Raw genomic sequence first — 27,185 nt, 5'->3', positions numbered from 1 at the left:
TCAGTTAATTTTAAATGAAGAATGACTGTCAGATAAAATTGCCTCTTAGTTTTTGTTGCATTTCAGCTGATGATGTGTTGCTTTTTATTTAGCTAAGTGTAAATCCCCTTTACTGCTCTTGGTGTTCATAAAGAAATTAAACAGTAATTCAATTCCATTTTACCCATATAGGAGAAAAGAATGGGATAAAAGCAAGAAGTTTGAGTCTTTTGAGTTTTCTGTCCTTTCATGTTCAAAGCAACTGGTACTTTATTTCCTCACTTTCAGTGCTTGTAAGTAAACATCAGTGTTTTAGGGGAGGAAGCATCTTGTTCTATTTAGAACCCCTTTTCCTGTGTAGGAAACTGCTTTTTTCTTTCTCCTCCTCCATGAGAACTGGGTTGTATACCAACAGACCTGTGCCTTGTCTTTTACTATTTGCTAACTCTTCTTACCAACTATCTGAAATTTTACTTCAGGAATAGCTGGGATGTTATAGTAGCTGGCTCTGTGGTTGAAAGTGTTTGTCTGTTTCAAGTTTAATACAGATGGTCATTTCCTATAAACCCTCTTATTCATTTGATCAAACATCCTCACTAGAGGTGACCGGGGACACAGCCATACAATTCTCTGTGACACTCCATCTTCCTTCAAGTATTAGTTGTATGTATTCATGAACAAAATGATTTGAAGTTATATTTATAGTATATACACATAATAGATCATATTAATGCTAAAAAATGTTTTAGATCACAGATTTAGAACGAAGTTTAGAGTGCCAGTTGCTTCATTCTGTGAAGTTATCTGTAAATATGTCTTGGTCTAAAAAGGAATAAGTGAAAATACTAGTCTTAATTTACCACAGATTAATTATAGAAAAAACAGCAATAATAGAACAAATATAGTTAAATAAATGTCTCAATGCACCAGATATCTATAGAGACATTTCACAGAAAAGGAAAACAGAAAAATTATTAATTAAAACCCAGTGCTATATAAACACAAAACATAGATTAAAATAATACTGCAGTTCACTCATATAATTTTCTAACCATATTCAGAAATGCTAAAAGCTTAATCTTTATTTTCCATGTATAAGATTATGTGAATTTATTGATGCATTTTAGATAACTACCAACATCTTTTTTCAATTAAGTACAGAGAAATAAATAAAAGAAATATATTTCTAACATAGGCAAGGTATATATATTTGTTGTTGTTGATAAACTTGGATCAGAAAATTCATGGTTCAAGCTTTGAAAAATGTCATTTAAAATAATATTAATCTATATAGACTTGGAAACAAAATAAATAAACCTGGTTAAATAACAAAACATATTATAAAAAATGAGAAACTGTCCATGTATATCATTTATATAGAAAATGTTGGTATTTCTTCTTGACAACTACCTTATATTTACAAACTCATTTCATAAAGTTATTTTAATAATCATGACAAACCTATTACATAGGTGTCATTATTCTCCATTTACACAGGAAAAAATTGATGCTCGAAGTGTCTAAGTCAATGGCCCAAGATCACACAACTAGAAGAGTTAAACTTGAACTCTCATCTTCTGTATTTAGTATATTTAAACTGTCTCTCATGAGCAGCAGCTAAAATATGTTTTTAATGTTCAAAATTAGAAATCACTCTCAGAACATGGTAACATTTTATTTTATTTTATTGAATGATGTTGATGTCTATTGACACCAATCCAAAATAAGCTAAGACTGAAAACTGCTATTTAAACAGGAGCAAATATTGGTGCAGTTTCTCTCCTGGACAGGTCATGCACTCAGATCATGAGACCTATAATAAAACAAACACTGGATTATCAAGAAACAAACAAGGGTTAAATTTTACCTATCAATATAAAAATTGCTAGAAGCAAAAGAGAGACATTTAAAAATATTCTTTATGCCAAGCTCACCTAAGCAAACAAAAATCTAAAACTAATCCTAATACTTTAGGACACAGGATATAGACATGACATGACTATTTAAATTTAGTGTAAGCAAACGTTTGTTATATCCTTCACTGTACTTATGCTACAGTTATGTGCTCGTTGCAAAGTCAACAGTTATCACCAACAGTGATACTAGATCATGACTAGAACATGACTAGATCTGAACAAGATTTCGAAGTGACTCTGCTCCACAAAAGTAAGAAAATTCAATCCAGGATTAACAAAAGCTTTCGATTTTAGAGCTGGCTCTCTTTTCTTCTTCTCTTGTCATACCTAATTAAGTCCTCACTTGACACTTCTCACCTGCAAATTGCAATGCATGTCCCCTCTCTCATCTTTTGCCTACACTTAATTTGTAGGAACTGCAAAAAATAAAGATAAAAAAAGAAAGAAATTGCACTTTCAATTTGCAACCCTCAATCAGGATCATGCTTTGATGCAAAACGTATTCCTCTGCAGTGTACCCTACCAGCACAGAGACCCCCCTTTCTCTCTCTATTCCTTTGCCCTGAGGCACTTCTGGATTAATACATGCTCTTTGGCTGCCTACACAGTCAGGAGGACACCTACGGCCATTTGGACTTATCACTCCTCTCCTCCTTCTTTTCTATGGCTAATACCACTTTCCTGCTTTTTTTCTATTGCTGAATCTCCAGGCTTGGTGCTGTCATCAGTGGGACAGAGCTGATTTCGGCTACGAGCTCCTGGCTGGTAAAGCAGCATTGCTGGGCAACCCTTGTTTCTAATGCGATCTCTCTCTCTCTCTCTCTCTCTCTCTCTCTCTCTCTCTCTCTCTCTCTCTCTTTTTTAAATATATTATTTGTTTGTTTGTTTGTTTATTTTATTTTTAGAGAGAAGGGAAAGGAGAAAGAGAGGGAGAGAAACATCACTGTGTGGTTGCCTCTCACTTGCACCCCCAACTGGGGACCTGAAGTGCAACCTAGTCATGTGCCCTGACTGGGAATAATGTGATCTCTTAACCACTTCCTCTTTCTTTTCATTTTTTTCTTAACTGCCTACTGATCCTGTACTTTCAATGTTCTGTCCTTTATCCCAAAGGGCTTCTTTCTCTTTTTTCATTTAGTCTTCCTTCCTTTTAAACACCTTCTCTTTCTCATAACTCTCCCTCTGCCTGCGGCGCTCGTCTTCTTGCCGCTTCAGTCTCTCTTTCCCAAAGCATGCGCTCCTGGATCTCGTTCATAATCCCGTTTCCTCTCCCCGTAGTCTCTGCCACTTTCGTCTTCAGGTCTCTTAGGTTTTTCATCTCTAAATTCCCCATCAGAATGTCTGGGCAATGTACAACTTTGCCCACTGGCTCTTTCATCATTCAGATTCTCTTTGTCTGATTTCTTGGCTTTTTCTCTTTTGTCCAAATATTTTTCATCTTTTTCTGGCTTCTTGAGCAAATTTTTCTGATTCACAGTTTATAATAGAAACCTGTGTACCTTAATCTTTGGCACTTCTTTTAATTTGTCCCTCTCTGGAACTCTATCTTCTTTAGCTTTTCTATATCTTTCCTTTTTCGTTTCTCTTCTTCCTTCCATTTCCTCCTCTCTTCTTCTCTTTGTCTTTTCCTTTCTATTTTTCGCCTTCTTATTTCTACTCTTTTTTTTTTTTTTTCTCACTCTCTGCTTGTTTTTCAGGAAGCTTAATAGTGGGGTTGTCTTTTTTGCTATTCTGTATTTTTAGCTTCTATTTCCTCTAGCAGTGTCTCTGGAGTAGATGTCATTTTCTCATTATCTGCAGCATAACTTTCCAAAAATTTTCTATATTCTGGATCATCATCAATAGTCCCAACTTTGGTATCTCTTTTCCTAGTCTTTTTTGCAGCTTTTTGAAAAGGTGCAAATTCAACTATTGCAGGATATTCCTGACCTTTATTGTCAAGGAATACATAACCATCAAAGTGATCCCTGAACAAAATAATATCCTTTTGGTTTTTAAAGTTGATATATGCTCTGGCATACACATTAGGATACAGACTAGTATCATTAGAAAAAAACTCAAAATAATCATGCTCGGGCATAGGCTGAAGATGTTCCAGAAGCTGCTCCTTGGTCAAAGTGGGAGGTAATCTCCGAATTCCCACCTTGCTCAGCACCTCTTCCTTCTCCTTGTTCTGATCCTGTTTATCTTCCCCTTTGGTGCTGTCCCCGGAATCCCCACTGCTGCTGCCTGTGGCACCTGGGGGAGTCAAGAGGGTTACTCACTTCTCCTTAGGCGTATGCTCCTTCTCTTCCTTCATGGTCACAGCTTTGCTCCTCACAGTCGTAGCTCAGCCCCAATGCCCCTACCAGGCACCTATGATTACCTTCCCACTACCCCCAAGTGTCCTTTAAATATTTCAATTACCTTTGCCTCCTGGAAATCATAAACTTACTTATTTACCTACTCATTTGCCCCCTTTATCACTTCATAAAACTATAGAGCTGAAAGAGACCCAAATCTCCCATTTTGTTTATGAGAAAAAAAAATACAGAGAAACAAACATATTTGTCCTAGATAATCCAAATAATTATTGGAAAATTTCAAATATAATTTAGCTTTTCCTATTCCCATTTTAATGATACTCTCATTGCATTTCTAATCACATAATCATTCAAAAGTATTTATGGAAAATACGTTCACTGATCAGGGTCATCAAAATTTTGTCATTTTTTTCTGACTTCTAAGTGCTTTATAATTCAGTTGAAGAGCTATAAAGATATAAAATATTGAAGTGATTATCATGGAACATGTGTTCACTAATACACTTCACAGCAAGGAGAGATCATTGCAGGACGTGATTATAAAGGGACCTAAACTGATGGAGATTGTGCCTTAATTAAACCCTTCATTATGGGTAGAATTCTTGTGCAGGGTAGGACAAAAGAGAATATTTCACAGGAGAATGACACCCTGAACTTAACCTGTATGCCATAAACTTTTTATAGATGGTCCATCAATTTTTGAACAATTTGTTAAAATTATTAGTACTACAAAATATAACCTTTGGTGATAGCTGTTTGATGGGATGTTGAGCTGAACAGGGTTGAGGTGACAAGTAGCTGAACAATACAAAGAGAATGTTAGAGATGTGGCCCAATGTTAGAAGCTAACAACAAGGAAAATTTGCTTTTTTTCCCATATTTGTGAGAACTTGTAAAAGATAGAAAAGAGAATGACCAGGGAGGTAAATGGTCCCATTCATCAGTGGCAGTGCACAAAGCAAGGGAATAAGAAGAGAAATAGCCAGATATTTGAAAATATGCCATGAGTCAAGAGTGATGCTGACCTGTTTGGTAGTTGCTACAAAAGCCCAACCAAAAATACTAAAGGATTTCAATCTCATTCCTTTTTCTAAGTCCCTTTAGAGAAAACAAAAGGGAATGAGTCAAGCAAACCAAAAATAAATCACTGAGTATTTAATACTGAGAGAAAAGAGAAGGAGATCCTTCTTGAGCTGCCCTAGGATCCAAAACTTATATTGTCCATCAACTATTTTTAAAAACTTTATCTCCCTTGTTAGAAATCAATGCATGGTAAATATGTGTGTAATAAACAACAAGCCTTTTCTTATTATTGACATGGTCTGAGTATCAAAACAAAAACCTCTGACCCTCCAAAGAGAAAAATTTAAATAATAAAATGTAAACAATAATAGATACATGAAGGACCTAAAGGACTTTATAATTTTAATAGAATCACAGAAGCCCAGTAAAACAATGAGTGAAGAGAAACCAGATACAAATTAAACAGAGAATAGGTGAAGATGCATTTGATGCAAGACCCAGAGCTTTACAGAGAAAATATATGCATCTAAAATAATCAGAAAATATTATAAATTGTTACCCAAACTATATCCCAAAATATAATAGATTAGGACATAAAGGAAAAAGATACTAACAAGATGATATTGGAAAGTTGTGATTATAGCTAATTTGATACCTATCTAAATAAAAGAGCTATTACAATATTTCAAACACTAGTTTGGCAATACTGTGATTTGGGTCTTTTAAAAGTATGAGCAACAGAGAAATGTATCTTGACAGCATTAAGTAATAAAAATTTTAACAACATTTAAAACATGCTGTAAGTAAACATTAGTTCCTCAGCCTGAGTGCATTTTGCTAAAAATGTTCTTAGAAAAAATACTTAGGTTGTAATAGGCTTGAAGTTGAATTATTTTCAATAAAGATTTGCATTTTAAAATAGAATGGAAAACTCACAACACCAGAGTTTGTCATAATTTTGAGGTTAAAAAAATGATGAAAATTTTACAGTCTGGCAATAGCCTAGCAAAAATAAATAAATAAATAAATAACAAAACTTTACTGAAGACACAAAGTAAAAATATAGAACTAAAGTAACAGAAAATTTTGGTCAGGTAGACATGTAAAAACAGAAAAAAAAATGAATACGACTCTTATTTGTAAACTTTTAGGAACTCAGAAAATAAATATACAGAAGTATTAAAGATTTTAAAGCAAAGGCAGTATATAGAAAATCAGAATAAAGGAAATTGTTGATGGCGATGGTGGTGGTGGTGTGTCTATATGTGTGTGTGTGTGAGAGAGAGAAAGAGAGAGAGAAACTGAATACTAAAATGAAACCAACCATAAGATGTTATGGCTAGGTTTAAAATAACCTTAATAACAAATTAAAAATTTAAAATAAAAACAAATAATGAAACAACCTCAAGTTGATCTTTCAAGCTCAGTTGTAAGACTGGTAAGAACTGACCATGAGGCTTTTGATCCAAACTCATACTATATAGGGTCACATACTTTCTTCCAAGTATGGCATAGTTGTGGGTAAATAATGATGTGAAGATTCGGTATTACACAGCTCATTATGACAGATTCATGAAACCATGGATAAAATCACACCTGTAGTTTATAAATCCAGCTACACTAAGAAAACACACTGCACAATGGCTTTATAAATCTTATACGCTCACATAAAATAGAGTAAAAAAGAATTTGACAGAGAGAATAAAAAACCTTTGGGGTCAATAAAGTGATTATGATATCAAAGCATAAATACTAAGAAAGGGAGAAATGAAAGGGAATATAGGTGCATGAGAGATAGACTCCTAAGAGTGCTGAAAGTTCTCCTGGTAGGCTGTCAGTCAGAGCCCAGGGAGTCTCCCCCACTGGCCAGGATGGCAGCAGAGAGAGGTTCTCACACTGAGCATGTGAAAAGCCCTCATTCCTGCTTTCAGTACCAGATTGGGTGCAGAACCCAGGGAAGGCAGGCACATGCACCATAGAAGCCCAAATGGTGACCGCAGGAGGTGTTGGACAAAAGTGGTCTGTCAGTCTAGCCTGGAAAAATAAAGGGATTGGATGGGAGGTGGACTCCTCTGAAGCACACAGAAGTTTGGGAAGTTGCTTTGGTGATTTTGAGAAAGTCCTGGGGCCATCCCACTCCCAAGCTAATATAAATCCAGGGGAACAAAGAAGGCTCTCTTTCTCTCTGGTTCACTGGCGTGGGACATGCACTTGGACGGTGGACTCACTTGTTCTCTCCATGAGCCACGTGACCTTAGCAGCCACGTGGCCCATGCCCTCAGGAGGAAGCCTCTCTCACTCTCGTGTTTCCACGACGTTGAGACCATAGCAGCTGCCTGGCCTGTGGCCGTGCAGGCTCAACATGCATCCTCCATGAGGGGGCCTGAAATGGACAGCAGCTGGGAACAAGCTAAGCTACCTGATGACTGCTCAGCAGCCACCTAAGGGCTTCCAAGGACTGTACTATAAAATGGAGCAGGAACTCTGGACTCTGTCCTTTTTCTTGGTCTTGCTGAGGAGATGGGTTTTGAGATGGGGAGTTCACCGTTCTCCTGGATTGTGCAGCACCTGAATTAAAACCTCTTGCCTTTTTCATCAGCATCTGCCTCATGAGGTTGGCTTTTGTGACAGCAGGCAGCTGAACCTCTGGTTGTTTTTTGTCTTTTGGTTTTTTGGAGGGAGTTTGTTTGTTTGTTTGGTTTGGTAACAGAAGGGCAGATTTTTGAGTACACTATAATGGCATATGCTGGTAATTACTATAAAATAGTATTTTTATACTACAAAAATAGACTGCCTTAGTAGATTAAAGTGTTTTTTTTTTTTTTTTCCCCTGAAACTGTTTTATTGAAATTAGAACCCAGGGCAAGTTTTATAAAGGACAATATGCTGCCCTGAACTGGCACCATGCATACATTTCTTAAGATTCCTTGATCTCTGCCTCTTAGCTGGTTAACTGTGAAAAGCAAAGATGCGGAAAGGCTTAAAAAACAGAGTCAAGAGTATAATTACTAAATTTCCCCTGTTTTTTTTGTATCTAACATTATGCATAGCCTAAAATGACCAATTAACTAAATTGACCGGAGAAACAGCAGGATGCAAAGTTACATCTTCAGAAAGAAAAAAAAAAAAGAAAAGGTTTTCCAATGTCTCAGTTATAGGCGACCAGATTGCTTCAAAATATAATTACATTTTATGATAGAAGAGAAAATGTGAAGCTTGACTCCTTGAAACACTTTTCAAATGATTATTCTTGACTCTGCTTGAACCTGCACAGGCGGAAGTACTCTAAGCATCGCTTCAGGCTGCCTATGCTCATTGCTGCCTATAGCTAGGCAAGACTGATACAGCAGAGTTTACTAATGTGCTGACTTCTACTATGTTAATGGGGTTATAAACAAGAAAAAATGCTCCCAAGGTCAGTATTTTCACAACAAGTTATTAAAAAAAAATAAAGAAAGAAAGAACAGGTAAATCTCAGTCTAGACAAATAACTACTATACGTCCTATTTTCAACTTTTGCCTCTTCCAATTCAGTTGACTATCAGGTTGTCTGTGATAAAGTAATGTTGCTCGGCAGCAAGGGTAGTCATTGCTACTCCTGGGTCTGGGAGCTGCTGCTGTGCCAAAACATTTACAAAAATCTTCATTTGTCTTTAAATATCTAGGACCTATCACTCACTGTCTTCCTGCTGAGAATCACACATGATAACCAAGCCTATTAATATTTAACAAATGAATATTTGATTTTATGAAAATTATCCTGCAAAGGAATCAAGGTCTTCACATACTGCAAAGGGGTCCATTCCATAAAAAACAATTAATAATCCCTGAACTATAGATAATAAAGAATTACTATAAATCAGAATTTAATTTAGAAAGCCAGAAAATTTACCTATCTATATTAGATGTTATTAAATAAAAAATTGAGGCTTAACTAATTTAAAAATATTAATTTGATGTTCTGGCCAATATGGCTCAGTTAGTTGGAACATCATCCCATGAATCAAAAGGTTGTGGGTTTGACTCTGGGTCAGGGCCCATGCCTGGGTTGTGGGTTTGGTCCCCAGTTGAGGCACATGTGAGATTTTTCTCTCTCACATCAATGCTTCTCTCCCTCTCTCCCTCCCTTTCTCTCTCTCTCAAATCAATAAGCATATCCACAGGTGAGGATAAAAATATATATATATTAATGTGATAAAAATGTTTCATTTTTTACCTCTGGGAATGTATGCAAGGTTAATTCAGAATTCTAAGTGACAGTTCCTTGTACTTTAACATTTTCTGTTAGTATTTTCCTATCTCTGTGCATTGGATTCCTTCATGCCATTTCAGACATGACTATTATCATGTACTATCTTCAAATATTTACCTATGTTATTGTATTATCAGATAAAACACTAATATCTCAGTGCTTCTCATTTTGCTATTCCTGCTAGATTTTATACTTGCCAATATTAATGATCTTTCTCTTTTCGATATAGTCACATTAATCTTAAGGAGATTTTTAAAAATCATAAACAAAAATTAAATGCAATATCTTCTACTCAGGTCACTGAAGCACATTTTACTTTTTGTTTTTTGTTTTATGAGTCTCATTTCTATTTAGTTTAGCTACTTATAGTCCTCAGTTCATGGCACACTGTCATTATCGGTCTTTTTTATCTGAGGCTAGTAATTTTTCTACTTCAGCTTCTCCTTTTATGTATGTATGCTTTTCATATACATATGCTTGCTTGCAGTGTATATTGTTTTAGAAAAATAATATTGTGTTATATTCTTATTTTCTTTCTCACTTTTTCCCACCCAACATCATATATTTGGGACCCACTCATAGTAAGATATAGTGCACACACACACATACATCGAATTTAGTGTTTTTGATCGTGGCATAGTATACTATTGTATGTTTCAACCATGTGAGCTTCCCAACCCCTCAGAAACTGCTTTGATTAACATGCATATCCATATTCTCCAATGGACCAGTGGGAGAGAGTCCCTGCAGACACACTAAGAAGAGGGATTGCTAGGTCAGAGGGAATATGCTGCTCTGCTATTTTTCAGAAAGGCTGTACTTGTTGACACCTCCACTACTAATTTATAAAGGTTTCCATTGATTCATATATTTTAAATATTTAACATTATTATTTTTGAGCATTTAAAAATTTTTCTTAGTTTTTATGAAGAGAAAAGAACCCCATATACCTTTCTCTGATTACACAATCAGTTGATCCTATCATTCCTACATGAAAGTCGTCTAGGATTGCCTTCTGTGATTTATCTGGTCGTGTCCTTGGACTATTTCTCTGTTATGTTTCCCATAGTTTTCTTGCTAATTAATGATAATTATTTGTTAATTTTATATATTATTCACTTCTCAGATTTAGTCATTTACTAAAAATTTCTTCCAGTGGGTTGGTTTTCTTTAACAACTTTATCTGTGGTATTCTCCATTGAATAGAAATCATTAATTTTTATATAGTTAAATTTTTTTATTTTTGCCCTTTGGTTTGTGTTTTTGCATTTTAAGAAATTTTATCCCAAGATCACAAAAATATCCTTCTACAATAAAAAAAATTTGCCTTATAGTTTTACCTTTTTATTGTGATATTTTATTAATGCAGGTTTTACTCTTCTATGTTGTTTGAAAGAGGAGTTGAATTTTATGTTCTCCTATATGTAAAGTCAGTATTACAAGTTCACTCAATTTAAAAAATCTGTCTATTGTTCAATGTTCAATGTTGTCACCAATACAACAAATACTACCCTATATAAATACAAATCTATTTGAGGGCATTCTTCTTTTTCCTTGGCTCTATGTGTCTATTCCTTTAACAGTACTAAAAATGATAACATGAGTTCTCTTTCCGCCTCTTCCTCAGAAATTTTTAGGTAAAAAAGTAATTTATTAGCTACATCTTTTCATTCAATATAAAACTTGCTTTATTTGAGCTATGCTGACAAACAACATATAAAAAATTTTTATTATCGACTTTACTGGATTTCAATGCAGAATTGGGCTCTGTATTGAAACCACTAGCACTTGGTCTTTGGTTTATGAGAAGTAGAAACTTACAGCATTATTTTAATATTTCATTCAGAAATTAAAGCTCAGCTAGAAAAATATTGAAGCTTAGCTTGAAAAATATTCCTCAATAGTCTTTATGTTTTACATCACTGCTCAAGAATATAATATGAAATAAAGAGTTTATTAACTTGTCCTGGCCAGGTAGCTCAGTTGGTTAGAGCATCATTTCCATACGCCATGGTTGTGGGTTTGATCACTGGTCAGGACACCTACAAGAATCTACCACCAATGAATGCATAAATAAGTGGGGCAACAAATCTCTCTCTCTCTCTCAAATCAATAAATCTTTTAAAATAGCTTATTAACTCATAGCCAAAGTCCTTTTTGATACTCATTCTCTGTTGCTTCTACTTCTCATTTTACCTCTATTGGAAAATAAAAGTATATGAAAGGGTTTTTTATAGATAATAATAATAATAATAATAATAATAATAATAATAATAAAGACATATATTTATATAATGTTTGTATAGTAAAACCTTGCTCCTTTCTTGATTTTAAAGACAAAACTCTAACTCGAGGAGAAAAATTGTTATTATTTTAAATTTTAGACAAAGGGCCTGGGACTCAGTGTGGTCTTCTTACTCTTCCTTGTTCACACAGTTGAGTGAAAGGCGGAATCAGGATTGGACCCCTCAGGTCTCTCTTGCTGTACTATGCTGATACCATTGCATTACTTGTGTTGGCAGAAAAGCCTTGTCTATTCTAACATATCACACAAGAAACATCTACAAGCCACAGTGAAATATGAGGTCTGTCCAGAAAGTATCCAGCCATATACTAGGAAAAATGGAGACATTTATTAAAGAACATCCAAGAAACATTGTACATAGGACAATGACACTTCAGTCCCCTTCAAAGTAGGCACCTTGGAACCTTACATAGTTCTCCCAACATCTTTTCCACTGTTCAAAACACTCTGCAAAATCTTTTGTTGGTGGCAATCAGCTGCCCTATTGCATTTTCCTAAATCTTGCCAAAGGTCTGAAATCTCTTCTCTATCAAAGGTGATTTTAGTTTTGGAGAAAGCCAGAAGTTGCAGGGTGCCAAATCTGGGCTTTAGAGGGGCTGAATGCAACACTTTCAGGTGTTCTGTTTGTTGCGGGCATTCCAGAACATGGATCAATTTCAACAGATTCTCAACCACCTTTGAAGTATTTGTGCCACACTTTTATTTGTGTTGCACTCTTGCATAATCCCCAAAAGCATTTCTGAATCATCTAAATATAGTTCTTGCAGAGGAACATTCAAGCTTAACACAAAATTTGATGCAAATTCATTGTTCTACTCGTTCAGTCATTTTGAATGTGACAGCCACACAGTACACATGCTTAATCAATGGTGTCTACTGCCCCCACTGACTAGTAGAATGAAGTCATCATTGTTCACCAGGGTCATTCCAGTCCACTCTCCTTGGCTGCCAGGTTACATAGATATCACACAAACCGTTCTCGTTATATTAACAATGCCTGGACTGTCTCCAGACAAACCTCGTCATGTCTGAATCTACTATAGATTTCATTATACCAGATTTTCTAGGTAAGAAAGGTAACCATACATAATGTTTTTATGACTGATTTCTAAAGAAATATATACTATGGCTGTCAGGCAAGCCAGACTGTGGTAACAAAAGCATGAATAATCCTCTGTTGGCAATATTGTTCTAATACAACTAAATATTCACTCGCCTTTTTTGTCATGGCTCAGCTTATATCATTGTAAATTCTCTGGATTTGAAAGTTATGCCAGCCCCACTTGGCATTTATAACAAAAGCTTTCTCTCACAGACAAAAGTTGGCAAAAACACTCTCTGAGGCAAACACGAGAGGTACTATGCTTTTGTGAGACTCAGAATATTAGGAACATATGATCACTGATGACAAACAGACTAAAAAAAAAAAAAAATGTGCACAACACGCCTCTGATTTTCCAAAAAGGTAATGTGGGAAGTTTGGAAAGCCTTAATTTGTGGCCTCTTTTACAAAGAATCATCTCACCAATTAAAAATAACAAAAGAATTTACACTTAAATATTTAAAATATTCATGGATAAAACACAATGCTAAAACAAATGAAATCTATTTTGTGCTCTTCACTGTATATTTAGATAAATATATATACATGTTTAGATAAATACTTCCAATTATTTTAATATTTTTGGGAAAGGGAAAAGCTTGTGATAGCTGAAAAGTACTAGATACTTTAGATAAGGGCTAAAAGGAGAAGATCATGTCACCTGCTCTTTACTATTTCTTTTATATTAGACTATAAGTTAAGGGACCCAACAATATAAGTAAATGACCATTAAAGGTAGCACATGAGACCTACTGAGAGGACCTAACAATACTTTTGATCTTTCTCACAGGCTACATTAAATATTACTGGCATCTTGTGAAGCTTTGGTCTTCAGGCTTCTGTAGATCACTCGAGCTTGAAACTGTAGTTGTCTCCAAATGACTCCTTTCCCTATGTGTATCTCCTAGTGACAAGTCCTAGCTTCTGCATTACTGCAACAGTCTCTCACTTTCTACATCACTACTGTCAGTGTCTCAATCGCTCTTCTAAGAGTAGACAATTCTGTGCTCTACTAAATAATGATAATGCAGCCTCCTAACAAATCTTCCCATACTTGCAATCTATTTTACACATAACTCTCATATTAATTCTCATGTAGAATACTTTGATCAAAGATTTTTCTTTTCCTAATCAAGATTTGCAAGGCTGTAGAAAGCCCAAGGATGGATCTGTATTGCCTAGGTATATTCACCACTCCACTCGCCAGTTTTTATGCTGGGCCTCAGTTATGTGAGGATGCATTTTATTGCTCTGATCCTCCAAGCAATGTGAGCATAGGACACATTTTTAATTGGCCTTTTAACCACCAAATTTGTTCAACATTGAGGGCTTGTCCGAGAGTAATCCATATACATCAGGGCATCGCCCAAGGTACTGTGATGGAAAATGAGAAATACAGGCATTTCTTTCCTTGCATAGGTCTGATGTACACAAGTTTCAGCTGCCATGGTTTAATAAGTAACACCAGTCTACCAACACAGTTTAAATTTCAATAATCACTGAATCAACTCTGAGTAATTGTGAAAATACCAATCACTCCTAAGTAACATAGGCACATGTTGATCAGGAACAAATCACTTCACTTCTTTCAAAGTCTGTCAGTGATTGGTCACTGTACATCTATTATTTGATCCACCCAAAGACAGCAAGGATTGTAGTTGCATTAAATGAATAATCAAAAGAAGAAACTGAAGCCTCGGCTGCTGTGGCTCAGTGGACTGAGCGTCCGCCTGCAAGCCAAGTGTCACTGGTTCGATTCCCAGTCAGGGCACATGACTAGGTTGCACCTCAGATCCCCAGTTGGGGGCGTGAGTGAGGCAACCACATAGTGATGTTTCTCTCCCTTTCTCTCTCCTTTCCCCTCTCTCTAAAAATAAAATAAACAAACAAACTAATTAATTAATTTAAAAAAAAAGAAGAAGAAACTGGCTAACAAAGATCAAAGTGCAGCAAACATAATGAAGAATGATAATGCCGGAAGTGCAATATAAATCAGGTATAAATGAAATTATAGAAAAAATGGCTGACCATGGGAATGTTGACATGGCCCGCATTCAAGAGAGTCTAACCCAAATAATTTAGTAAAGGAGACTTTATTGTCATAAATGAAGAAATCAGTGTGACAAAGAGAGCGAAGACATCCCAGAGAAAGTGATTCTGGAAAACCATATTAAGGAACCCTTAGATATATTTCACAGTATTGAAAGCATGAAGGATAAAATGTTTGAAGCATTATCAAACTTGAAAAGAAATATGACAATTCACCAAGGCTCAGAGAAGATAGTTGCCCTGTATCCTTCTATATGACAAGGAGGCAAGCCCTGTTGAAACAACCACTCTTGATAAGTTTTTTCCAAAGAAGTAAAACACTCTAATTCTTAATATTTCTAGTAGTTTAAATTACAGTATATTAAGTAAATAATTTTACTTTTTAATTCTGAAATATATTTACAACTGACATTAAGAGAATTCTTAATAGTTAGGCAAAATTTTTATGAATCAAAGACAGTTGGAATTTTCCCTTTGTGATTGTTATTAAGATCACTTTCCACAGATGCAATTCATATGCACATTTTTAGTTTCATACTATTCTGCAAAGTGATTATATACAAGGGGGAACCCCCCAAAAGAAGAATTACCTTCTGGAGGTCGGGACCCTTGCAGTACAGGTTTCCCCCACTAGGTAAGTGTTCTAGGAACCCATATGTATCAGCATACCAGTTGGCGTTGTTGTGAGAGGCTGCATTTGGCTTCAGTTAATTTTTTTTAAGACTCTTTCAACACATTTGCCTATTTCATGATGAGTGATTTAGGAATGCACATGCCCACACCATGCTGAAAGATCAGCAGTTTTTGACCAAAGTCAGCATGACCCCGTTGTCCACCCTTCCTATTTACCTGATCTTGCCCCTCGTGACTTTTTTTGTTTGCCCAATGAAAAAAGGGAAATGTTTCCAAGGGAAATGTTTGCTTATGTGGAAGAGGTGAAACAAACAAACAAACAAACAAAAATGGCAGAAGCACTAGAAGTCATCAAAATCGATAAGTTCAGAAACTGTCTTGAGCAGTGGAAAAAATATCTTGATAGGTGTATTATATCAAATGGAGAGTACTTTGAAGGTGACTGAAGTTTAAACATGTAAGAAAGATACCTAAAGAAACTACCTCCTTTTCCAGAGTCTTCGTGGCCTCATAAACAACATCCAAATCCTATTTGACAGCTTAAAAACAGCTCACTAAATTTATGGTTTGGATATTGAAACTTATCTCTATTTATACTTTGGGTGCACAGTTCTACAAGGCCTAGAAAGTGCAAATTTGTTCTGAGGTAATGAAGAGGTTTACAATGAAAGAGCCAGTGTCAGTAATTCTGGGTCTATTGATTAATAGTTGCATGATATTTATAAAGAAACATAAACTCCATGGTTCTCAGTTTCTTCATTTGTAATATGGGTATTATAATAATTTATTCTGCACAGTATTGTTGAGTGGTTTAAATTAGGTGACACATATCTTCATCCTTAGTGACATATGATAAACACTAAAATATTGTCAATGATTATTAGAATGATCACATTGTTTATCACCAAATCTGGAAGTTTTGTCTGACACAGATGCCAAACCAGACAGTGTGTCAGGCTTGAAATAGAATTATTTCCAGTAAAACCAGGATGTACGGTGCCCTTAGTTATTATTATGTTGTTGTTCTAATTAATTTTGCTTATGACAACTGCAATTAACCTTTCTACCACCCATTCTTCCATCATCTTGTTAGTATATTCTAACTTATCTGAGATGACAAATGCAAAAGCCATTAAGATGTCATTAGTAGGTGAAATGGGATAACATAAAATGTCCAAAGTGCATATGGACTCCTGGGAATGTAACTGATGCTGAAGTGGTCAGCCTGGCACAGTGTGAACATGACAATGGCTGTAGCACAGTATGTCATGGCCAACATATTTGCTAGACCTGAGTCCTTTGTCAGCAATTTTCCTACCCATTTCAAAGCCCTCGTTACCATTACTTTTACTTATACAAATTTAGGGCTATGAAAGTTCAGTTGTAACTTATGTTATTATGTGAATGGTTAACGTGCTTTTCAGCTAAACTCAATGATGCTTGTGAAAGTAAGTCTTCAGAGTAAAATAATTCTTATCCATGAACCTCATTTTGCTCTTCAGATTAAACACTTTCGTATTGTTTATAGCTACAAACTCTAGAAACATGATGGCATTTTTCTACCTGGAGCTAGAATGATGTAATAAGAAACTGAGCACATTTATGCAGTGATTGTGCTGTAACTGGATTATGTCAAAATTTCTTCATTTTTTACTTCAGATTTATCAACAATTATGGACATTTTTAAAAACAACTTTTACAATTTTACTTCTTCTACTTCCAAAAAGGTGGATTGAGAAAATGAAACCATTCACTGATGAATGGCAGTTTGGGCCAACTGGGTGACCAGTGTGTGAGGTATTAGGGCTGCTGAAAATTTTCTCTTTTTATGCCAAATTTTGGAGTCGAAGAAGCATAGATATATGTTTTTTGACTAATGTTGGTAATATTACTGTAGTAGGCTTAGTGCCAGACTGGGACACAGGAAATGGCTTTAGCTAGTATTTTTACTTAACCTCTCAAAATTTCGGTGTTCACTCTTTAATATAAGAGAGGTGCGGTAAGTAATCTTCAAGGTCTGTGCTGTATCTGTGATCCTGTTCTTCTAGGACTTTTTTTGTAACCTTAGGAGAAACTAGAAATACTGCAGGAATAATAAATCTTGGAATCACATGATATATTAGAGAAAATCAAAAGGAGAGAAACTCTCTTCTAGAAGTCAAAGTCAAGACCCTCTATGATTATGTGACATCCCTTTGATGCTGTACCTGTGCTTAGAAATGTTTGCAATAGGAACTTTAAGCATTTTAATTAAGATCATGGTCAGTGGTGGCCACAGCATAATTCTTGTCCTGAGTTACTGATAGTGCTAAGCACTCAATTACATAGGTTCTTTTGTGTGTGACTGAGAATCCTTCACATCTCATAACCTTGGCATTCTTTAGGGCCACTTGATACTGCTGCCTCAGTTTCTCAAGTCAAGTCATTACTCTGTTAATTATACAGCACGATGCACTTGACGTAGAGACAGTCTGTTATTCACAATATGTCCATTTTAGCTTTAATGGAAGAGTTGATGAAGTTGATTTTAACCAGAATGAAATAAGATTGGCCAGATTGGATGTTATGTTGGAAGACTAAGTGGAAAGAAGACTACTCTTTTTATTTGCAGATTTTAATCTACCCTTTTCTTTAAACCTTTGACCTTGGAGACTAAGCCTTCATTTCATTGTTGCATAACCTCTTGCTTTATTTTGTTTTTAGTGTAAATGCCATCATCCTGATCTTTCTTTCAGGATCATAACCTGTGTAGCACTTATCCTGGACATATTTTGGAGTTGTATTTAAATAGCAGTATTTCTTATCACTCTTTCTCTATGCTCTTGCCAAATATCCTCTTCAGATTCTCAGATTACTGAATAACTTAAACATGCAATCAGGGATCTGTTCTTTAGAACATTGGCCTCAGATATGTGAGTCACAAGAGGAGTAAACAGAGTCACAGCCTTATCCCCAGACATCTATCAAAGGTGAAGAGAAACAGGACCAAGTTGTACTAACATCCAGGGCAAAAAGATTCCAGAGGAGTTTGCGCAGTGCCTGCCAAGACTGTAGAGCTTTATCACATGTCCTACTAGGCACACTTAAATTTGAACTGAAGGAAATTTTAATATGATTGTAGCTACAGAACAAATATTTTATATCTCCAAGAATAATATGATTTTTGGTGAGTTGACATATCCTGTCCTGCCTTTCTGCATGAAGAAGCTCAAGTTTCAGTACATTAAATTTATGATGCCACTGGGACCTGCTGAGGGGACTTAGGAAACAGACACATGATGTCCTAAGCTTAAATCTTGTTTTTAAAACCAACCCCATTTTGTGTAAAACTCAACTATATCCTTTGATTTTTTTTTTTTTAAATGCAGTAACTACTCAGTATTGACCCACCTTCCAGATCAAGGAGCTGAGGTTCAATTTATAATTGGCTGAAAATATATAATTTATCCACTGCAAGTTGGACTTCAAGTTTTATACCCAATTCGAGGTTTCACTAAACTTCATGTGCCAAGAATTTGATTCCATGTCTGTTTCTTACTTTCTGGCCAACTACAGCAACTTTGAAATATTTGCCTACTATAAAATTGTGCTTTGTGTAATAATTCCCAAAGAAAACCAAATGTAGACTTAGGCAGTCATTTAAGTCTCTTTTTATTAAGAATATCCTCACCTTTTTACAAAAAATGAATTTCATTTAAGTCACAGTACCAATATAGTCATTGAAGTCTCTGTTTTTATTAAGAATATCTTCACCTTTGTACAGTAATGAATTTTTTTTAGGTCACAGTACCAGTAGAAGGCCCCAAGACTAGGAAACTTTTCCTTATGTATCTGAAGCAAATGCTACCAGACTTTCTGGGATCCCTAGTCATATACTATGGAATGTATTTTGTTTTTCATTGTGTAGTCTCAGAAACCTTGGAATATATAACTTTCATGTGCTGGAAAGCATTAAGAGCTAGAAAGTAGTGCAAAATTGGAAGTTACTTGACTTGCAGATAAGAATGGTGACTTGGAAAAAGGCCTAAATAAAATATTTTCCCTTTACTAGATATCTGGAGGGATTAGGATAAGAATACCAGCACCATAGAAAAAATATATGTATGCATCAATGCAAAACACATCAGATTAAAGAGAAGTTCTGGGTTGTTTGAGCTCTTGGGTAGTGTCTTGAAAATCAGACTGAATTGGAAGTCTCTTCTGGGGTTGCGGGGGACTTTACTCTTGCAACAAATATGTTTATTGTTAGGTAAGGCCTAGCACAGTGTCTGACACAATAGTAAGTGCCCTTAAATATATATATATCTATATATATATATATATATTTATATATATTTATATAAATTTATATATTTATATTTATTGAAGAAGATACAAGATTTAAGAAACATTGTACATAGGACAATGATGCCTCAGTCCCCTTTAAAGTAGGCACCTTGAGACCTCACACAATTCTCCTATTCACCACCAACTGCCCCATCATATTTTCCTGAATATCATCAATGGTCTGAAATCTCTTCCCTTTCAAAGGTGATTTTAGTTTTGGGAAAATCCAGAAGTTGCAGGGCACCAAATCCTGGCTGTAGGGAGGCTGTGTCACCTGGGTGATTTGATGTTTCACCAAAAACCTCTGCATGAGATCTGACATATGAGCAGATACAGTTGTCCTGATGAGGCTGCCCATCACCAGTTGCCCATAGCTGCGGCCTTCTGAATCATCCAAATAGTTTCTGTGGAGGAATGTCCAAGCTTAATGCAAAATTTGATGCAGTTTATTGCTCTACTTGCTCAGTTATTTTGAATGTGACAGCTACACAGTACACAAGCTCAGGCAACAGCGTCTATCACCCCCAATGACCAATACAGTGAAGTTATTGTTCATGCATGTGCATTGAAGTCCACTCTCTTTGGCTGTTTCAGGTTACATCAATGTTGCACAAACCATTCTCGTTATATTAACAATAACTGGACTTTTTCCAAAAGTCCTCATATATCTCCAGTATGGAAACACTGTATAATTAGAAACAGTAAAAGAGCTGCAAGAAAACCTTATGATTTTTACTTTACATTCTATTTTGTGTAGTGTTAAAATTATTACATTAATTTTTTAAATTTCTATATTTCTTTGATTTTTATACTTTCTCTTTCCTCTTGTTTAATTTTCTTACAAATGATATAATAAAGAATATTCTTTTTAAACACATATGAGAACCTCTATCTTTTGATTGTTTTTACCCATTTATATTTAATTTTTTCTTATCCATTTATTAACTCTATTCTTGTATTTGCTATCTTTGTATGTGTATATGGTGTGTGTGTGTGTGTGTGTGTGTGTGTGTGTGTGTGTGTGTGGAGCAGAGGAAGAGAGAGAGAAACTGAACCTTTAGGCACCTTGAGCTCCATGGCCATCCAGCAAAAACAAACTGAAGTTTATAATTACAATGGAGGAGGTGACATCTTTCTCAGGCTACCCTAATGGGAGCTCCTACATTGGCCTTATTCAGGCAACATGGGAAAGATACCAGAATACAACTAGAATTCTCTCCAACTTAGTCTACTTTAGTTGGCTATTTCCTTCTTATCCAAAGATTTGTTCTCTTTGTTGCTCTCAAATGGCTAAGTGTTTCCTCTAAATGCCTTAGAAGCAATCGTTCTCTACCCTTCCTGCATCTACTAACCGTGAAGGGAATAATTAAATAATATTAATGCTGTAGTGTCACCTTAAGGGACCCTGATTTAATTGATATAGAAGGAGATTTGGGAATTGGTGAAATTTTTCCTTTGTACATATATTTCTTTGTTTGTTTTTATAAAGTCCCACCACTCCTAGAGATTCTAATGTGCGACCAGGGTGCAAAATGGCTGCAAGACAAATATTACCTTATAGGATTCATAATGTTTACCTAACACAAGGAACAAAAGCCTAGTCCGAGTGAGCATGTACTCTTCTGGAGCACTTTGGAAGCTTCCTACCCGTGGAGAGCTGTTTGTGGTGTTACGAGTTCTCTGAGTTCTAGACTTAGCTACCAAGCCCCCCAAAACATCTGTGACTGTAATGTAGAGGACGCTACCCCACTCAAATCCTTCTGCCAGGAACTTCTGGATCGTCCTCAACCAGGGCAGTACAGGGAAAAGGGTTTAACAGACACAAGGAGAACTTTCTACTTGAGCCCATATTTCATGTCTTCCTTGGTTCTCTTTCACTCACTCTAGGCTTCTATTTCCTCCCAACCCTGAGGGTTAACCTCCTTCTTCCAAGGGTCTCTCATAGGACTTTTTTCATGTGTCCAGCAAGGATTTAAGTTCTGTTATCCCTGTCTATACTCTTTTTTCTGGTGCTGAATGCTTAGTTTGAGAGCAATACTTTCCCTCAGTTCTTTCTCCTGTTCCACACTGCCTTTGTCTATGTGCTAATGTAGGTTTACACATCTAAATGTCTTCTAGACTAGAGTATAATCTTCTTGAGGTCAGAGCCTTTTTCTCTGGTAATTATTGTCCAGAGTGGCATTTGGCTTTTGTAAAATTATATTTATTTAATTCCTGTTATCTTCAAATATTGAGGCTATCCATCTTAGACAGTTTTAATTTTATAACTTTTAATAAAAATATTTAAGTAGAATTAAGAAATAAAACACATTGATTCAGAGAATGTTGTTTTTGTTTTAATTCATTTAATAAGAAGAATGGCTATAATTTCAATTTTGTTATAGCATCCAAGTAGTTAAAAAGAACTTATAAATATTAACCTATTATGACCATGCTATATTTGTTACTGTTGACACAAATCAGTCTGATGTGTTTATTCTGGAAAAGCATATTTTATTAAAGACATAGACCTCTAAGATATTTTAGATTCCTGACTTATTACTACATACTGATTTATAATACTAAATTTCTGGCAGCAAATAGTGCCTTATAGAGAAAATAAAATAGTTGGGGGTGTTTTGTTACACCTTGGGATACAGAAAGGGATAAACAAGGCCAAGCTTTGGAGGAAATAAACCAAGTGCAGGCATACAAGGAGCTTCAGGAAACAGGATCTGATGCCTTCAATTAGTCTCAGAGGATGAAGAAGGAAGGTCATAGTGCGTAGTAAACATACCATTTTGCAGTAGACTTTAGAGCAGGACTGGGGTCAGTTACATGCCTGAACATGTGGAGGTTATCCTTGTGGAAAAATGGGCCTGAGAAAGGAGTCTATCTTTGCTGGGAAGGGGGAAGAAAAAAAATCTGTTGGGTTTATGAGCAATTTAGTGGGGAAAAAAAAAACCAACCAAAGGGTGGGGGGGCAGTGGAGAGAGTTTCTGAAGTTCTTTTCATTAATAAATGACCTGTCAGTAGCATTTTTCCCCTTTTAGAAAATGTTGCAGTTTAAATGGAATTTGTCAATTTCTAAGGCTTTTTCAGTAATATTTTTCCTTTGCGTTTGTCAATGTATTTGGTAAAATATCAAGAAATAACTACAATACAAAACAATTTTAATTTATAATGTCAATATGAGATGCTAATCTCCATTTTCCTTTAGAAAGAGTATAAAAGGCAAACTTGACATATCTATAATAGCGTATGCATCATGTTGTATTAGTTTGAAGCATTGTATTAAGTGAAATAAGCCAGTCATTTAAAAACAAATACCGTATGATTTCATTCATAAGTGGAATCTAATGAGCAAGCTGAACTAACAGGCAAAACGGAGACAAAATCATAGATAGAGAGCATGCTGTCAGCTCTGGGTGGGGGGAGGGGCAGTGATTAGGAGGCAGAGGGATTGAGCAAAAAGGAAAAAGGACTCATGGACATGGATAACAGTGTGGTGATTGTGGGAGTAAAGAGGGTGGGTGGAGGTCAAAGAGGGGATAAATGGTAATGGAAAAAACACAATAAAAATAAATTAAAACAAAAAATAAATTCAAAGGATTTACTTAAAGAGAATAAAATTTATGTAACTTTTTTATTCATTAAATTTCTGATAGCCAACGGGACATGGGGATCTAAAGTTTGGAAAAATTTAAGCTTTACACATAATTTAACACATTCAGAGATAAATCAATAGTATATATCTAAGTGGCTAGTGCACTCAACTAAAGGACTTAAAAACTGTACAAGTCAATTCAGAAAGGAATTCAGACATATAAATTACCATGGCCAATGTCCTGCTTCCAAATAATGAATGAAAAGCTCTGTAGAAAATCTACAGACTGCTATTATAGAGAATGCCATGAAACAGCAATTGTTTCATAATTTATTGTTAAACAATAAAACAGTGTATTTTCATCCATATAAAATTTAAATATTTTAAACAAAGCAGAATACTACTCATCTCTTGAACAGATATTGCAGCTGTTTTCTACAGAATAAGGAGTCTATTGTTTTATAAACCAGATATGTCTGGAGCTATCTACATGACTGAAAAGAACCAGAGAGCGAATGGTTCATCCATAATCCCAGCAAGTCATTTTATTGATGATTCACTAGTCCCTCAATTCCTCGAACTGAAAAATGGTATTTTTTTCTCAGTTGATAGATGTGTCTGCCTCCACTCTCAGAATTTGCCTAAAGCTCTTAAAAGATAAGTGCACATACTTTATCAGTCAAGAAAAGTTTGTCTGAAGTTTCAGTTCATTGGTTCTCCGATGGTAGCAACTTCCTTAATTTCTGTCTTAGTCTTCTAAAAAATGATGAGAATTTGTAAAAATTATATGATAGCTTTCTTGTAGCTCTAAAATTCTACAGTACTACCAAAGAATCTCATTCTACAAATATAATCTCTTGAATTATTGATAATGATTAAAAATTGGCAACATATACAGGGTGTCCCCCCAAAATGTATGCGCACTTTAAATAATTATAAAGTCGGTGTTTGTTAAAATACATTTCATTTTCAAAATGTAATAGAATCTACAGACATTATTTAATTGTTTTGTCAATGCCTGTTTTCAAACTGACATCCGTTCTGGTCCAGGCACTGCTGACAACGCAAAACAATGGAATCGCAAGCATCACGGAACAGCAAGATGGGGCACCACCACACTGCCATCATGATGTTAGATCCTACCTTGATGAGATCTTGCCAAACAGGTGGATTAGACGAAGGGGTTTCATCGAATACCCTGCGCGTTCACCACACCACACACCACTGGACTTTTTTTTATGGGGATATTTAAAAGACAAAGTATACGCTCTGAAACCTGCAACAGTTGCTGAATTGAGAGCGACCATTGAACGAGAATGCACACAAATACCAAATGAAATGCTTCGTGATGTTTGCGGTTTCATTCCTTGGCGTTGTCAGCAGTGCCTGGACCGGAACCGACGTCATTCTGAAAACAGGCGTTGGCAAAACGATTAAATAATGTCTGTAGATCCTATTACTTTTTGAAAATGAAATGTATTTTAATAAACACCGACTTAATAATTATTTAAAACGTGTAGACAGTTTTGGGGGACACCCTGTATATTACTTTCAAATTGAGATGCCTCATGAATAAACCCATCACTAAAATTGGGACTCAAGTAGTGTGTATATACTTGTCAATTTTCAGTCAAAATTAAGAGTAAAATAAAAAGTTGTCTGAAAATATTAAATGATCCTAAAGCCAAAAGTGTCTATAGCTAATTTGTAGTCACCATGGTTAGTGTTATAAAGAAGTTTTATTATAAAATTTAAGTTAAATCCACAATTTTATTAATACAACCACTGCTGTATTTTGTTGCAATGAACTATATATGATTATTGACAAATAAGTAAATGGATTGTAATCATTGATCACTTTCTCCATTTATCTGAATGTCATTGCCCTGGTGTTTTCAGGACTGGTAGCAGGAGTGAGCCAGATTTAAAAAGCTGCTAGCATAGCCAGGGTATGTGCTCTGTGAACCAACTCTTCATAGATGGATCACAGTGAATGCGTACTATACTTACTCCCAATCATTTTGCACATGAAATATAATACAACCAAAACATTCATCTAGATTTGAATGAAGCTTAAACTAACCTTTTAGTATAAAGATCTCAAAAATAGTCTGCTTTCATTCCCTGGTCTGGCTTATCATATTTTTGAGCTTTGACTATGATCAAACTAAAATAATCTGCATAGACTTCCGGCCAAGATGGAGGCTTAGACGGACACGCTAGGTCTCCCTCTACAACTAGAGAGGAATACAACTACTTCAAAACAAAGGATAACTAGAAATTCCAGAAAATAAAACTACACGGAAGCCCAACATATGAAGTTATAAACCAGCGGTGCCATTTGGGCAGGTAAGAGTTAAAGAGGGCAGTGCTGTTTGCGGTCGCACCTGAGACAGCGGCGGGGCGGCGAAAAATCCCGGCTGCAGTCAAGCCCCTGGCAGTGCGCGACCCCAGCGCTGGGGAAAGCAGCCACCGCATCGCCTTGAACAGTGAGGCCCAGGGGGGCGGGAGGACGGATCCCGGTCTCCTAGCTGAATAACTGTGTGAATCCATCTTGGACCCCCGCCCCCAAAGAAAGCACCACAGGGCTGCGAAATAGGTCGCGGACAGGCAGGCGCCGGTCGCTGATTTATGACGCGTACACAGACACTGCCCCGGACAGCCGGCCCAAGAAAACAAAACGGATCTGTCAAAATGAGGCAGGCAACTATAGAAATCCCGGTGACACAACTCACCAGGCAACAGATAGAGAACCTGACAGATGAACAGATAAGAAACCTGTCAGAGGCTCAGTTCTGGGCCATTGTTATCAGGTGGCTTACAGAATTCACAAAAGAGCAGGAAAAAGATAAGAAAGAAGCGAAAAACTTTCATAACGAAAGGAACAAAACCGCATACGAGACAGATGGTGAGGAACAAAAATCCAGAGTTCATTTCAACAAACTGGAATATGGAGAAGGAACAAGCAGTCAACCAATGCAGCGAGAGGAAATGGGAAGCAACAATGAGAGGATCAGAAACCTCTGGGACAGCTATAAAAGGCCCAACATAAGAATCATTGGTTTGCCAGAGAGTGAGGAAGATGAACTAGAACTTGAAAAATGGAGTGAAAATATAATAAAGGAGAACTTCCCAGACTTGGGGAAGGGAATAGACTTGCAGGTCCAGGAAGCAAGGAGAGTTCCCAAGAGACTGGACCCAGGGAGAACCACTCCAAGACACATTATAATCAAAATGTCAAAAATTAAAGATAAAGAGAGAATCTTAAAAGCAGCAAGAGAGAAGAAAAGAATTATGTACAAAGGGGTCCCAATTAGACTATCAGCTGACTTCTCAAGGGAGACCCTACAAGCAAGAAGGGACTGGCAAGAAATATTCAAAGTAATGAAAATCCAAAACCTACAACCACGAATACTCTATCCAGCGAAATTGTCATTCAGAATAGAAGGACAGAGAAAGTGTTTCCAGGACAAAATAAAACTGAAAGAGTTCATTAGATCCAAACCACTGTTATATGAGATGTTAAAGGGACTGGTTTAAAAAACAGAAGCTAGGGAGATGAAACAAAGGCAAACTAAACAGGCAACGAGAGTGGAAAAGGAACTGTGGGTACGGGAAGCATATTGGGGGGAGGTCAACAGGGAGGGGGAGTGGGGAGAGGGAGGGAGATGATATAGGAATTGGGGATCATGGTAGAAGGGAATGGAATAG

At 36.1% G+C, this 27,185-nt stretch overlaps 1 pseudogene; it reads right to left on the bottom strand.

Annotated features, from left to right (window-relative positions):
* Nucleotides 1-2,534: 2,534 nt before the first annotated feature.
* Nucleotides 2,535-4,194, bottom strand: LOC150007632 (regulator of nonsense transcripts 3B-like; annotated as a pseudogene).
* Between the last annotated feature and the right edge of the window lie 22,991 nt (nt 4,195-27,185).

Source organism: Furipterus horrens, unplaced genomic scaffold (genome assembly GCF_987537825.1).
Source record: "Furipterus horrens unplaced genomic scaffold, mFurHor1.1.pri manual_scaffold_6, whole genome shotgun sequence".
Taxonomy (NCBI): Eukaryota; Metazoa; Chordata; class Mammalia; order Chiroptera; family Furipteridae; genus Furipterus; species Furipterus horrens.
Note: the sequence above shows the minus strand (reverse complement) of the source record. Positions and strands in the feature narration are given on the sequence as shown.